Raw genomic sequence first — 12,352 nt, 5'->3', positions numbered from 1 at the left:
TTATTTTCTAGCTAGTTTAGGGAGTTACGGGGCTCCAATAGTCAGCGTAAGGCTTCTTACGGCTGCTTTTTGTGGCGAGGTGAAAATGGAGTAAGTTTTCTCCATTTTCGCCACGTAAGTCCTTACGCTGCATATTGGATACCAAACTGCGCTGGTTTGGTATACCTGCCTATAGCCCAAAAAACTACGGGCGACAGCAGAAATATACGGGCGTAACTTCTAGGTTACGCCGTATATGTGATACCAAACCAGCGCAAATATTGGCGTCGCCGGCTTTTGCGGGCGACGATTTTTATCGGATCGACCCCTAGAAATGTTAATTCTTCAACATCCCATGAGTCGGTGAGATTGAAAAGTATTCTACTTACCTATTCATATATAGCAAAGTTCATTCTAACAATATTGGATAACTCTATTTTCTAAAATAATTTTATGTTAGACACTGTGAAAGAACTGTGTCAGTTACAGGAAGACTCCACCAAGACTTATATTTTGTATGAAAGAATGTGAACATTTTTTATTTCCTGCTCCATTTGAATATGCTTTGATTTGAATATGAAATCTAGTACGTTATTTTTGTGCTAGATAATGCGGTAATGTATCTGCTCCCACCAAAAATAAATGATGTTGCTTTAAAGATGTACAATCATTTGATATTCATTGCAATATCTAGGGTTCCCAGTTTTAACACAATAATGTCAGGGGCAGCATAAAAAGTAACACAGTGAAAATCTATTCCTTTTAACATTTTATAAGAGCAAATTAACTGTATACACCATATGCATAAAACCTGTACCCATTCGTAATAAAACAGTCATTGATAATGATCAAAATACTTATAAAACATGCAAATGCAAAATCAAACATATAGGGCTCTACAATCTACTATTGTATGCGCTGCAATAAGCTGCTTACAAATTTGAAACCATTCCAGTCTGTAAGAAACTGAGCTTTCTAATAGTTTTCAAATGATTTACCACTGTTAAAACTAATCATATATTTTGCATTGAGTACCCTTACCAGTGGTATTGTAATCCATTAGAAAACAATTTCTTGCAATTTTTGCATGTTATTTTTTAAATATCTAAATGCAAGTCCTTTTTACGTCTTGAGAACCAATTTTGCCCATTTTTTCATTGCGTAAATTTTAATCTGTGATTTGTAAAAAGTTTTTTTGTTGTGTGGGGGTTGTCAATGCTCTTACACAATCAAACAGGCAATATTTTTGTTTGATCAAAATGTTAAAATAGGGAATAAATCCCACTTTTAAACTGTGAAACATATTCAGAAAAAAATGTGATAATCTGAACATTAACGATTATGCGAAATAATGAATATATGTTATTATTATTATTACCGTTTATTTATAAAGCACCAACATATTACGCAGCGCTGTAACATTAAGATTGAATAAATTACCCTTTACCATATACTACTCATCATTTACTTACTTGTTGGTCTAGGAAAAAGCCTGTTAAACTCCTGTAAAGTATACGTTTCCCAATCCCAATCTGAACATAGGAAATATATATTTGTAACTCAGACAGGCTAACACTTTAACTCATGCTTCTTATGCACTGGAAAGTGGTTAATAAGAAAGCCCAAAAGAAAAAAATAGGAGCGTTGAATTTACACTTTTACCTGTTATACCCTAAAACATTTTAATGAGCCCAAGGCTAAAGAATACATTTGAAACCTTACTACCTTTGTCAGTATCTGTTAATAATGTGGCTGCTCCAATACTAGGAAAGAAAGATTTTGAAAAGGTTGCATATTTTGATAAAAATAAATGTTTACGGATATCAAAAACAAAATGCTTCAGATGGCTGAATGTAGGAGTTGCTTGACAGTTCAGGCTTGAGTATTTTCTTGTTTTCACTGTACAAATCAGCTGAAAATAACGTTCTACCTACTGCTCAAGATGGATTCCAAGTTTCTATCTCCAAAATCTTTGTTCTGTTACAAAATGTTTCCTCAGTATAAATTTACTGCTTAACATGGGAATTCACTGATAACATAATTTATATGGTATGAACAGGATTGATACTGGGACTGTCTGTTCCCCTGTCTTATGGCTTTACCCCTTTGAGCTGCTGGAGAGCTCTAACTAAGTCTACTATTTTGGTGAACTGCAGCCTGCATTGGCTGGCTATCTGACTCCACCTGTCTGCCAGCTGCAGGTGGTTACCTAATCAACCTCTGACTATTTAAAGGGATAGGAAAGTCAAATTAAACTTGTATGATTCCGAAAGAGCATGCCATTTTAAGACACTTTTAAATTCACTCCTATTTTCAAATGTACTTTGTTCTCTTGGTATCCCTTGTTGAAAAAGAATACATACATATCCTACACTAGTTGGGAGCTGCTGCTAATTGGTGCCTGCACACATTTGTTTTTTGTGATTGGCTAACTAGATGTGTAGTGCAGTCCAGTAGTGCAATGCTGTTCCTTTAGCAAAGGATAAAAAGATAACAAACCAAATTTGATAATCAGATTTAATTGGAACGTTGTTTAAAATTGTATGTTCTTTTAAAATCGTTGTAGAAAATTTTGGGGTTTCCTCTCCCTTTTAAGGCTGCTTTGCTTTCAGCTCCTTGCCTCAGAAGTCTGAGTCTGAAATTACCTCACAAAACAAGTTCCACACACCTGAACCAAGCACAAAAGTGACATTATAACAAAAGCTTCTTAATTATAGTACACATCAATAGACACACAAAACTACACAAAAGCATGCATCAAATCCAGACATATCAATTTAAAGGGGCAGTAAAATAAAAATTAACATTTCATGATTCAGAAAAATGCGTGGTTTAAAACAACTTTCCAATTTGCTTCCATTATAAAATGTACTTTGCTCTCTTGATATCTTATGTTGAAAAGCATACCTGTTTAGGCAGCAATCCCTACTGTGACCTAGATGGTGATTGGTGGCTACACATGTGTGCCTCATCATTAGCTAACCCAATGTGTTTAGCTAGCTCCCAGTAATGCATTTCTGCTCCTGAGTCTACCTAGGTTTACTGTTCAACAAGGAATACCAACAGAAAGAAGCAAATTTGATAATATAAGTACATTAGAAGGTTGTTTAAAATGACATGCTCTATCTGACCATTAATCTATTTTACTGACCATTTCATCTTTACTTAAGCTTTATCACAGGAAGTACAAGACCTAAGCTTTTTGAGAAAATTGGACAGGCTTGTGTTCCCATTTCTTTATGCTGAATGTATGAATACGATGGAAGTGTTTAAAGACCCCAGTTCACTTAAAGAGTGCTGTAGCCACTACATGTTATAGTGTATGACCCTATAAATAGGATGTACACAGATGGAAAAAGACCTTTCTGAAACTACAAAAAAATTGTCACATGATCCTAAATGATCTTAGAAAACCATTTCTTCAAGATGTTATAAAAAATAATATCACCGAACAGTGAAGACTCACAACACAAATAATGAAATGTCAAACAATAAAAACTGTGAATTGCCAATACACTGTGGTTCAATATGTCAAAATATGATTTTCTAAAGTAAAAAAATTAAACAATGGAAATAATACTGTTTCAAAGTATCAAAGAATGTAGTCCCAAAATCATGAGCGTTCCAGGACTGCGACCGTGGGTTACCTCAGAAAAATGAAAGCAAATATATGGCCAGATTACGAGATTTGCGTTATGAGGGGTGCGGTACTAACTTACACGTTATTCTCACCGTTCACTTACCTACAGCGCTGGTATTACAGGTTTTTACAAACCCGGCGTTAAAAGGCGAAAAGTGAGCGTAGAGCAAAATTGTGCTCCATACCGCACTCAAAAACCAGGGCTGCTTAAGTCGGTGAGCTGGTTGTACGTGGTCGAGCACGATTTCCCCATAGACATCAATGGGGAGTGCCGGCTGAGAAAAAGTCTAACACCTGCAAAAAAGCAGCATAAAGCTCAGTAACGCAGCCCCATTGATTCCTATGGGGAAACTAAAGTTATGTTTACACCTAACACCCTAACATGAACCCCGAGTCTAAACACCCCCTAATCTTACACTTATGAATCCCTAATCTGCTGCCCCCAACATCGCCGACACCTACATTATATTTATTAACCCCTAATCTGCTGCCCACAACATCGTCAACACCTACATAATGTTATTAACCCCTAATATGCCGCCCCAACGTCGCTGCCACTATAATAAACATATTAACCCCTAAACCACCATACTCCCGCATCACAAACACTAGTTAAATAATATTAACCCCTAATCTGCTGCCCCTAACATAGCCGCCACCTACCTACATTTATTAACCCCTAATCTGCCACCCCCAATGTCGCAGCCACTATATTATATTTATTAACCCCTAAACCTAAGTCTAACCCTAACCCTAACGCCCCCTAACTTAAATATAATTAAAATAAATATAAATACAACCTACAATTATTACCTAAATTATTCCTATTTAAAACAAAATACTTACCTGTAAAATAAACCCTAAGCTAGCTACAATATAACTAATAGTTGCATTGTAGCTATATTAGGGTTTATTTTTATTTTACAGGCAAGTTTGTAAACCTACACAGTAGGTTTTATTTAGATTTATTTTAATTATATTTAAGTTAGAGGGTGTTATGGTTAGGGTTAGAGTTAGATTTAGGGGTTAATAAATTTAATATAGTAGTGGCGACGTTGGGGGCGTCAGATTAGGGGTTAATAAATGTAGGTAGGTGGCGGCGATGTTAGGGACGGCAGATTAGGGGTTATTAATACTTAACTAATGTTTGCGAGGCGGGAGTGTGGTGGTTTAGGGGTTAATATGTTTATTAAAGTGGCGGCAATGTCGGGAGCGGCAGATTAGGGGTTAATAATTTTATTTTAGTGTTTGCGGGAGGGCCTCGGTTTAGGGGTTATTAGGTAGTTTATGGGTGTTAGTGTACTTTTTAGCACTTTAGTTATGAGTTTTATGCTATGGCTTTGTAGTGTAAAACTCATAACTACTGACTTTAAAATGCGGTACGATTCTTGACGGGATAGGCTGTACCGCTGACTTTTTGGCCTCCCAGGACAAGCTCGTAATACGGGCGCTATGGAAGTCCCATTGAAAATAGACTATACGCAAATTGCCTAAGTTGATTTGTGGTAAGGCCAAAAAAGTGTGTGGTGCCCCTAAATCTGCAAGACTCGTAATACCAGCAGTAGTAAAAAAGCAGCGTTATAAGGCTTAACGCTGCTTTTTTATTCATAACGCAAGACTCGTAATCTAGCCGATAGTGAAGTGCCGTTAACACTAATAGATTCCCCACCTGGGAATTACCGTACTCATGTTTCAGAGGACTATATCTGAACTATCAGTTACATTATATCTATAAGTCTCAACACAAAATTACATTTTTATTTTAATCTATGATTGGGGCCTGACATTTGAACTTTAATCCACACATGAAATAGATATTTTATTTGCCATACAATTAATACTGTATATATATATTCCTTTCCAATATATAACAATCTTTCTGTTCTGCAATACAGTTGAATCGCATAACTGACAAACACACAATAAAAATGCAATGCAATAGCACTTACTTTGAAGTTTTTAAATTTGAAATGAGCAGCAGAGTATTTTTTGGCAAATTTAAAAGTTAATCAAATTTCCTACCCCCATATCATGGCAGCCATCAGCCAATCACAGAATCCATATACGTATATTGCACACTTTTGCACATGCTTAGTAGGAGCTAGAGCCTCAGAAAGTGTGTGTATAAAAGGAATGTATACATTTTGATAATGGAGATACAAGAAAGTTTTTAAACTGCATCCTCTATCTGAATCATTAAACAAATATAATTTTAGTGGCCCTTTATATAACAATAATTATACTATATGACTAACAAATGCCCTAAATGGAAAGAATCGTCTAAAATATTATCATTCGTTTAAATTTGATTTGCGTTAAAGCAACACATTATTGCAATATAAAAATACTTTCTTCTCTCTGCCTTCAGTGTCTGATTAGTCTATATTATTCTTGAGGTGTAGGTGGTGTTTTCATATAAAAAATTTGATGCGCTGTGTATATTAGATGAATGGAAGCTTCAACTAAAGCTGCTATTATTTATGTGAAACAAAATAGATAATGTATTTAAATATTTGTAGGTTTTTTAATGTGTGTGTATATATATATATATATATATATATATATATACAGTATCTCACAAAAGTGAGTACACCCCTCACATTTTTGTAAATATTTTATTATATCTTTTCATGTGACAACACTGAAGAAATGACACTTTGCTACAATGTAAAGTAGTGAGTGTACAGCCTGCATAACAGTGTAAATTTGCTGTTCCCTCAAAATAACTCAACACACAGCCATTAATGTTTAAACCATTGGCAACCAAAGTGAGTATACCCCTAAGTGCAAATGTGCTAATTGGGCCCAATTAGCCATTTTCTCTCCCCGGTGTCATGTGACTCGTTAGTGTTACAAGGTCTCAGGTGTGAATGGGGAGCAGGTGTGTTCAATTTGGTGTTATCGCTCTCATACTCTCTCATACTGGTCACTGGACGTTCAACATTGCACCTCATTGCAAAGAACTCTCTGAGGATCTGAAAAAAAGAATTGTTGCTCTACATAAAGATGGCCTAGGCTATAAGAAGATTACTAAGACCCTGAAACTGAACTGCAGCATGGTGGGCCAGACCATACAGCGGTTTCTCAGGACAGGTTCCACTCAGAACATGCCTCACAATGGTCGACCAAAGAAGTTGAATGCACGTGCTCAGCATCATATCCAGAGGTTGTCTTTGGGAAATAGACATATGAGTGCTGCCAGCATTGCTACAGAGGTTGGAGGGGTGGGGGGTCAGCCTGTCAGTGCTTAGACCATACGCTGCACACTGCATCAAATTGGTCTGCATGGCTGTTATCCCAGAAGGAAGCCTGTTCTAAAGATGATGCACAAGAAAGCCCGCAAACAGTTTGCTGAAGACAAGCAGACTAAGGACAGGCATTACTGGAACCATATCCTGTGGTCCGATGAGCCCGAGATAAACTTATTTGGTTCAGATGGTGTCAAGCGTGTGTGGCGGCAACCAGGTGAGGAGTACAAAGACAAGTGTGTCTTGCCTACAGTCAAGTATGATGGTGGGAGTGTTGTGGTCTGGGCCTGCATGAGTGCTGCCGGCACTAGGGAGCTACAGTTCATTGAGGAATCTATGAATGCCAACCACGCACTGTGACATACTGAAGCAGAGCATGATCCCCTCCCTTCGGAGACTGGGCTTCAGGGCATTATTCTAACTTGATAGCGACCCCAAACACACCTCCAAGACAACCTCGGCCTTGCTAAAGAAGCTGAGGGTAAAGGTGATGGACTGGCCAAGCATGTCTCCAGATCTAAACCTTATTGAGCATCTGTGGGGCATCCTCAAACGGAAAGTGGGGGAGGGTTCCGTGATGTCATCTTGGAGGAGTGGAAGAGGACTCCAGTGGCAACCTGTGAAGCTCTGGTGAACTCCATGCCCAAGAGGATTAAGGCAGTGCTGGAAAATAATGGCGGCCACACAAAATATTGAGACTTTGGGCCCAATTTGGACATTTCCACTTAGAGGTGTACTCACTTTTGTTGCCAAACGGTTTAGACATTAATGTCTGTGTGTTGAGTTATTTTGAGGGGACAGCAAATTTACACTATTATACAGGCTGTACACTCATTACTTTACATTCAGTGTTGTCACATATAAAGATATAATAAAATATTCACAAAAATGTGAGGGGTGTACTCACTTTTGTGAGATATCTATATATATCTATATCTCTCTCTCTCTCTCTCTCTCTCTCTCTCTCTCTCTCTCTCTCTCTCTCTCTCTCTATATATATATATATATATATATATATATCTATATATATGATACATATAAAGGATAAAGGGCATTTTTTACTCATTGCATGTTATGCTGTGTTGTGCGTGTGTATATATATATATATATATATATATATATATACACTGTATATATACTATAATTGCATTTGTCCATCGCACCTGCCAGTTGCGCACACGTCCTGAATGGAATGTTGGCAGCGCATGCAGCCAAAATAATTCACCTGTATTCTTTCACCACCCTGCCATTTTTGGAATCCACCGGGATGCAGCGAAGGCAAACAGAGCATTACAAAAAAAATAATAAACCGCCCACAATAAGTATTAAAAAAAATAAACTAACCACCCGCACAAAGTATTAAGAAAAAAATTAGCTAACCGCACAAAGTATTAAGAAATTTCCCAACTACCTAAAAAAATTATTAACCCCTAAATCCGCAAACCCCAACATCGCAAACTACCTAATACATCTATTAACCCTAATACCCCAAACCACCACAACGCATTAAACCTAATTTACCTATTAACTCCTACACAGCCAACCCCCACAACGCAAAAAAACTAATTTAATGACTAAGCCCCCTAACCTAACACCCCCTAAATTAATCCCTTAATTTCAATAAAAAAATTACTACATTACAATAGAAAATAAAAAAAATTACATTACATTAATCTAATTATAGAAAAGGAAAAAAGGATAACATTAAAAAAAATAATGAACAACACTATCCAAAATAAAAAAACCTAATCTAATGCTAAACTACCAATAGCCCTTAAAAGGGCTTTTTATAGGGCATTGCCCTAAAGAAATCAGCTATTTTTCATTACAATTAAACCAAGTCCCCCCTAACAGTAAAACACCCCACCCACAAAACCCCTAAAAACCCTAAAAAGCTAACACTAATAAATCTAAACTACCGATTTTCCCTAAAGGGGCATTTGTATGGGCATTGCCCTTAAAAGGGCATTCAGCTATTTTTCAATGCCCTTAAAGGGCATTCAGCTCTTTTGCAATTTGCCCCAAAAGAACCCTAATCTAAAAAAACAACCCCCCCCAAAAAAAAACTAACACTAAAGCCCCAAATAGGCACTCACAGTTTCAGAAGTCCGGCGGAGAAGGTTTCCAGGCAGGTCCATCATCTTCATCCACAGAGAAGGTGGTGCGGAGCGTAGGTATGGAGTGGTCTTCTCAAAAGTGGTAATCCTTGGCAGCAGTTATCGGCGTCAGTCATCGGCGAAGGCGCGGAGGTTCCTCTTCATGCGATCGTTCACCGCACACTGAAGATTGAATTCAAGGTACCCCATATTTATTGGGGTACCTTGAATTCCTATTGGCTGAAGTTTTCGAAATCAGCCAATAGGATGAGAGCTGCCACAGATGACCACTGCCGAGGATCGCCACATCTGGGAAGACAGCTCCGAACCTCTGTTCCGTGCCGCCTTCACTGTGGATGAAGATGATAGACCCGCCTGGAAGAAGACCTTCTCCGCCGGACTTCTGAAACCGTGAGTACCTATTTGGGGCCTTAGTGTTAGTTTATTTTTTTTATTTTTGGTGGGTTATGTTTTTTTAGATTAGGGTTTTTTTTGGGCAAATTGCAAAAGAGCTGAATGCCCTTTTAAGGGCAGTGAAAAAGAGAGGAATGCCCTTTTAAGGGCAATGCCCATACAAATGCCCCTTTAGGGGCAATGGTAGTTGAGGTTTATTAGTGTTAGGCTTTTTTATTTTGGGGGGTTTTACTGTTAGGGGGACTTTGTTTATTTTTAATGTAAAAGTTGATTTCTTTAGAGCAATGCCCTACTAAAAGCCCTTTTAAGGGCTATTGGTAGTTTAGTATTAGATTAGGGGGTATTTTTATTTTGGGGGGGGGGATTTTTTATTTTTATAGGGGTATTAGTTTAGGTTTAATTTTATTATTTTGGATAGCTTTGTTTATTTTATTTTTCTGTTCTTTTACTTTTTTTATTTTTTGTAGCTTGGGGGTTTCATTTTTAACACACAGACTGCCCTCTGGACAGGCTTATCAACTAGTATATATATATATATATATATTTCTATTCCATGTTTGTATTTATTTACTATTATTATTTTGTTAAATAAAATACATTCTAATTGAATATTAAGCTTTTTTCTCATTGTTTTTATCAATACAAAAACAATATTGCAAAACAAAGATTTTATATTACGCATCAATTACATTTCGTTAATTGCTCAGCTATAATTAATTTTATTGTGGAAATGCGTGTTCCTTTTGTGGTATTAACATTTTTTCTTTCTTTTTTATTTTCTGGGATGTTTTGTGTTTTTGGCAACTATATGAAATTTTATTTTGTACATGAAAGATTCTCAGAAGATCTAAAGTTGCCAAATTTTACAATGAGTAGCTATGTGTGACAACCCTTGGGTTGTTTTATGGCCCAGTATTTTACAAATCAGTTTTAAAAACTTCCATATTCATTTAGAGTATGAAAAGCAGATGCTGCCACTTCCACTTAATGGAATGTATTCTGCTGTTTATTCATCAGTTGAATATTGGCTGTCTTCATCTATGTTTCATGGTTATGTCATCTTTGCTTCACCAGATACACAATTTATTTTATTAGTTGTTGCAGGTGACAGGTTAATGAAGCCAAGTTTCTTCATGTCTTTTTGGGAGAAGTGCTGAGGCGTGCACTTGATCTTTAGGTAAGATGCCAGCAATTCTGATTCCATGGCTTTATGTATTTCGAAAAACCCTGTGCACACACACAACTTTATTTGTACAGTGCAGCTGTGGCACTTTCAAATTGGTCATAAGGGATCATACCAGCACTAAATGTTGGAACAGTATTAAATAAAGACATTTTGACAACATAATCAATCCGTAGGTCACAGAAAACACCCTTTTCTATGTTGTATTTGTGTTTAGCAATGCCATATAATGTATTTCCTAAACTGTAACATTATTTATTCTGGATTTTGTAGTCTATATTTTCAAATCTAACTAGCTGTAATAATAATAATAATAATAATAATAATAATAATAATAATAAAATGCTGACTAGTTAACCTGAAAACACTCAATAAAATATTCCCCTGCGCAATTTTCCTCCGTTCAATCATCTCTGCAAACCAAAATAAAAAATTGCATTCCTCTTTGTAACATTCTTAATAAGAAGAAGTTTAACAATAGATACAAAGTTATTTTAATAATATATCAGAATGTATTTATCTTTAACTGGAAGCTTTAATTAGACATACATGTGCAAAAGAAAATGTGTTAGAGCATTTGATTATTGAGCTATAGCTTGGACTTACCTGAACACATATGGTGAGCTAATGACAAGAGGCATATGTGAGTAGCCACTAGTCACCAGCTAGCTCCCAGTAGTTCAATGCTGCTCCTAAGCCTACCCAGGTATACCAGGGAAGAAAGTGAATTTGATAAAAGAAGACAATTGAAAAGTCTATCTGAACCATGAAAGTTACATTTTGACTTTAAGTTCCATTAATTTTATATTTTGCATACTTAAATTAACCTTTTGAGCTAACACTAAATATATATTTGCTCTAATCTCAAATCCTGTACACATTCTTTGATAACACCCTCATGTAGTATCTCCATAGTTAAATCTTTATCTTTACACATTTTGATGTAGTTCATTTGATTAAAATGGCCCTATACAAATTAAAAATTAAACGTTCATAATAAACTTTCATAATTCAGATAGAGTATGCAATTAAAAATAAAAACAATTTATTTCTATTATAAAAATGTGCACAGTCTTTTTATATGGACAGTTTCTGAGGCACCAGCTCCTGCATAGAACTTCACAGTAAATATACATATGCATTTGCGATTGGCTTATGGCTGGCACATGATACAGGGGGTCAGGAAAATAGAAGTAACTTTAAAATGTATCAGAAAATAAATCTCTCATTTGAAATTCAGAGTAAGTGCTATTACATTTTCTTTCAACTATGCATTATCTAATTGTCTCACAGTTTTATTTGTGTTTATCATTATTATTGGATATATCTAAATTATTTTTCAAGTCCAAAGTAATATCTATCTATCTATCTATCTATCTATCTATCTATCTATCTATTATCTATCTATCTATCTATCTATCTATCTATCTATCTATCTATCTATCTATCTATCTATCTATCTATCTATCTGTCTCAATACATGCACACATATAATATATATACATTTAGTTTATATATATATATATATATATATATATATATATATATATATATATATATATATATATATATATATATATATATATATATATATATATATATATATATATCAAGACAGACAGAGTGATTAGGCTGCCAGAGTAGGAAATGAGCAACTGATTTTCCTCAGGTGTAAAGTGAGAAACTCATCAATAAACTCTCTAATATACTCTTTAACAGTATCATCCATCTAAATCTGTGTGGTATGTGGCTACCAACAAGGAAAATAGATTATTTTGTATCTTCCATCTAT

This window comes from Bombina bombina, chromosome 6 (genome assembly GCF_027579735.1).
Source record: "Bombina bombina isolate aBomBom1 chromosome 6, aBomBom1.pri, whole genome shotgun sequence".
In the NCBI taxonomy this organism is placed as follows: Eukaryota; Metazoa; Chordata; class Amphibia; order Anura; family Bombinatoridae; genus Bombina; species Bombina bombina.
Note: the sequence above shows the minus strand (reverse complement) of the source record.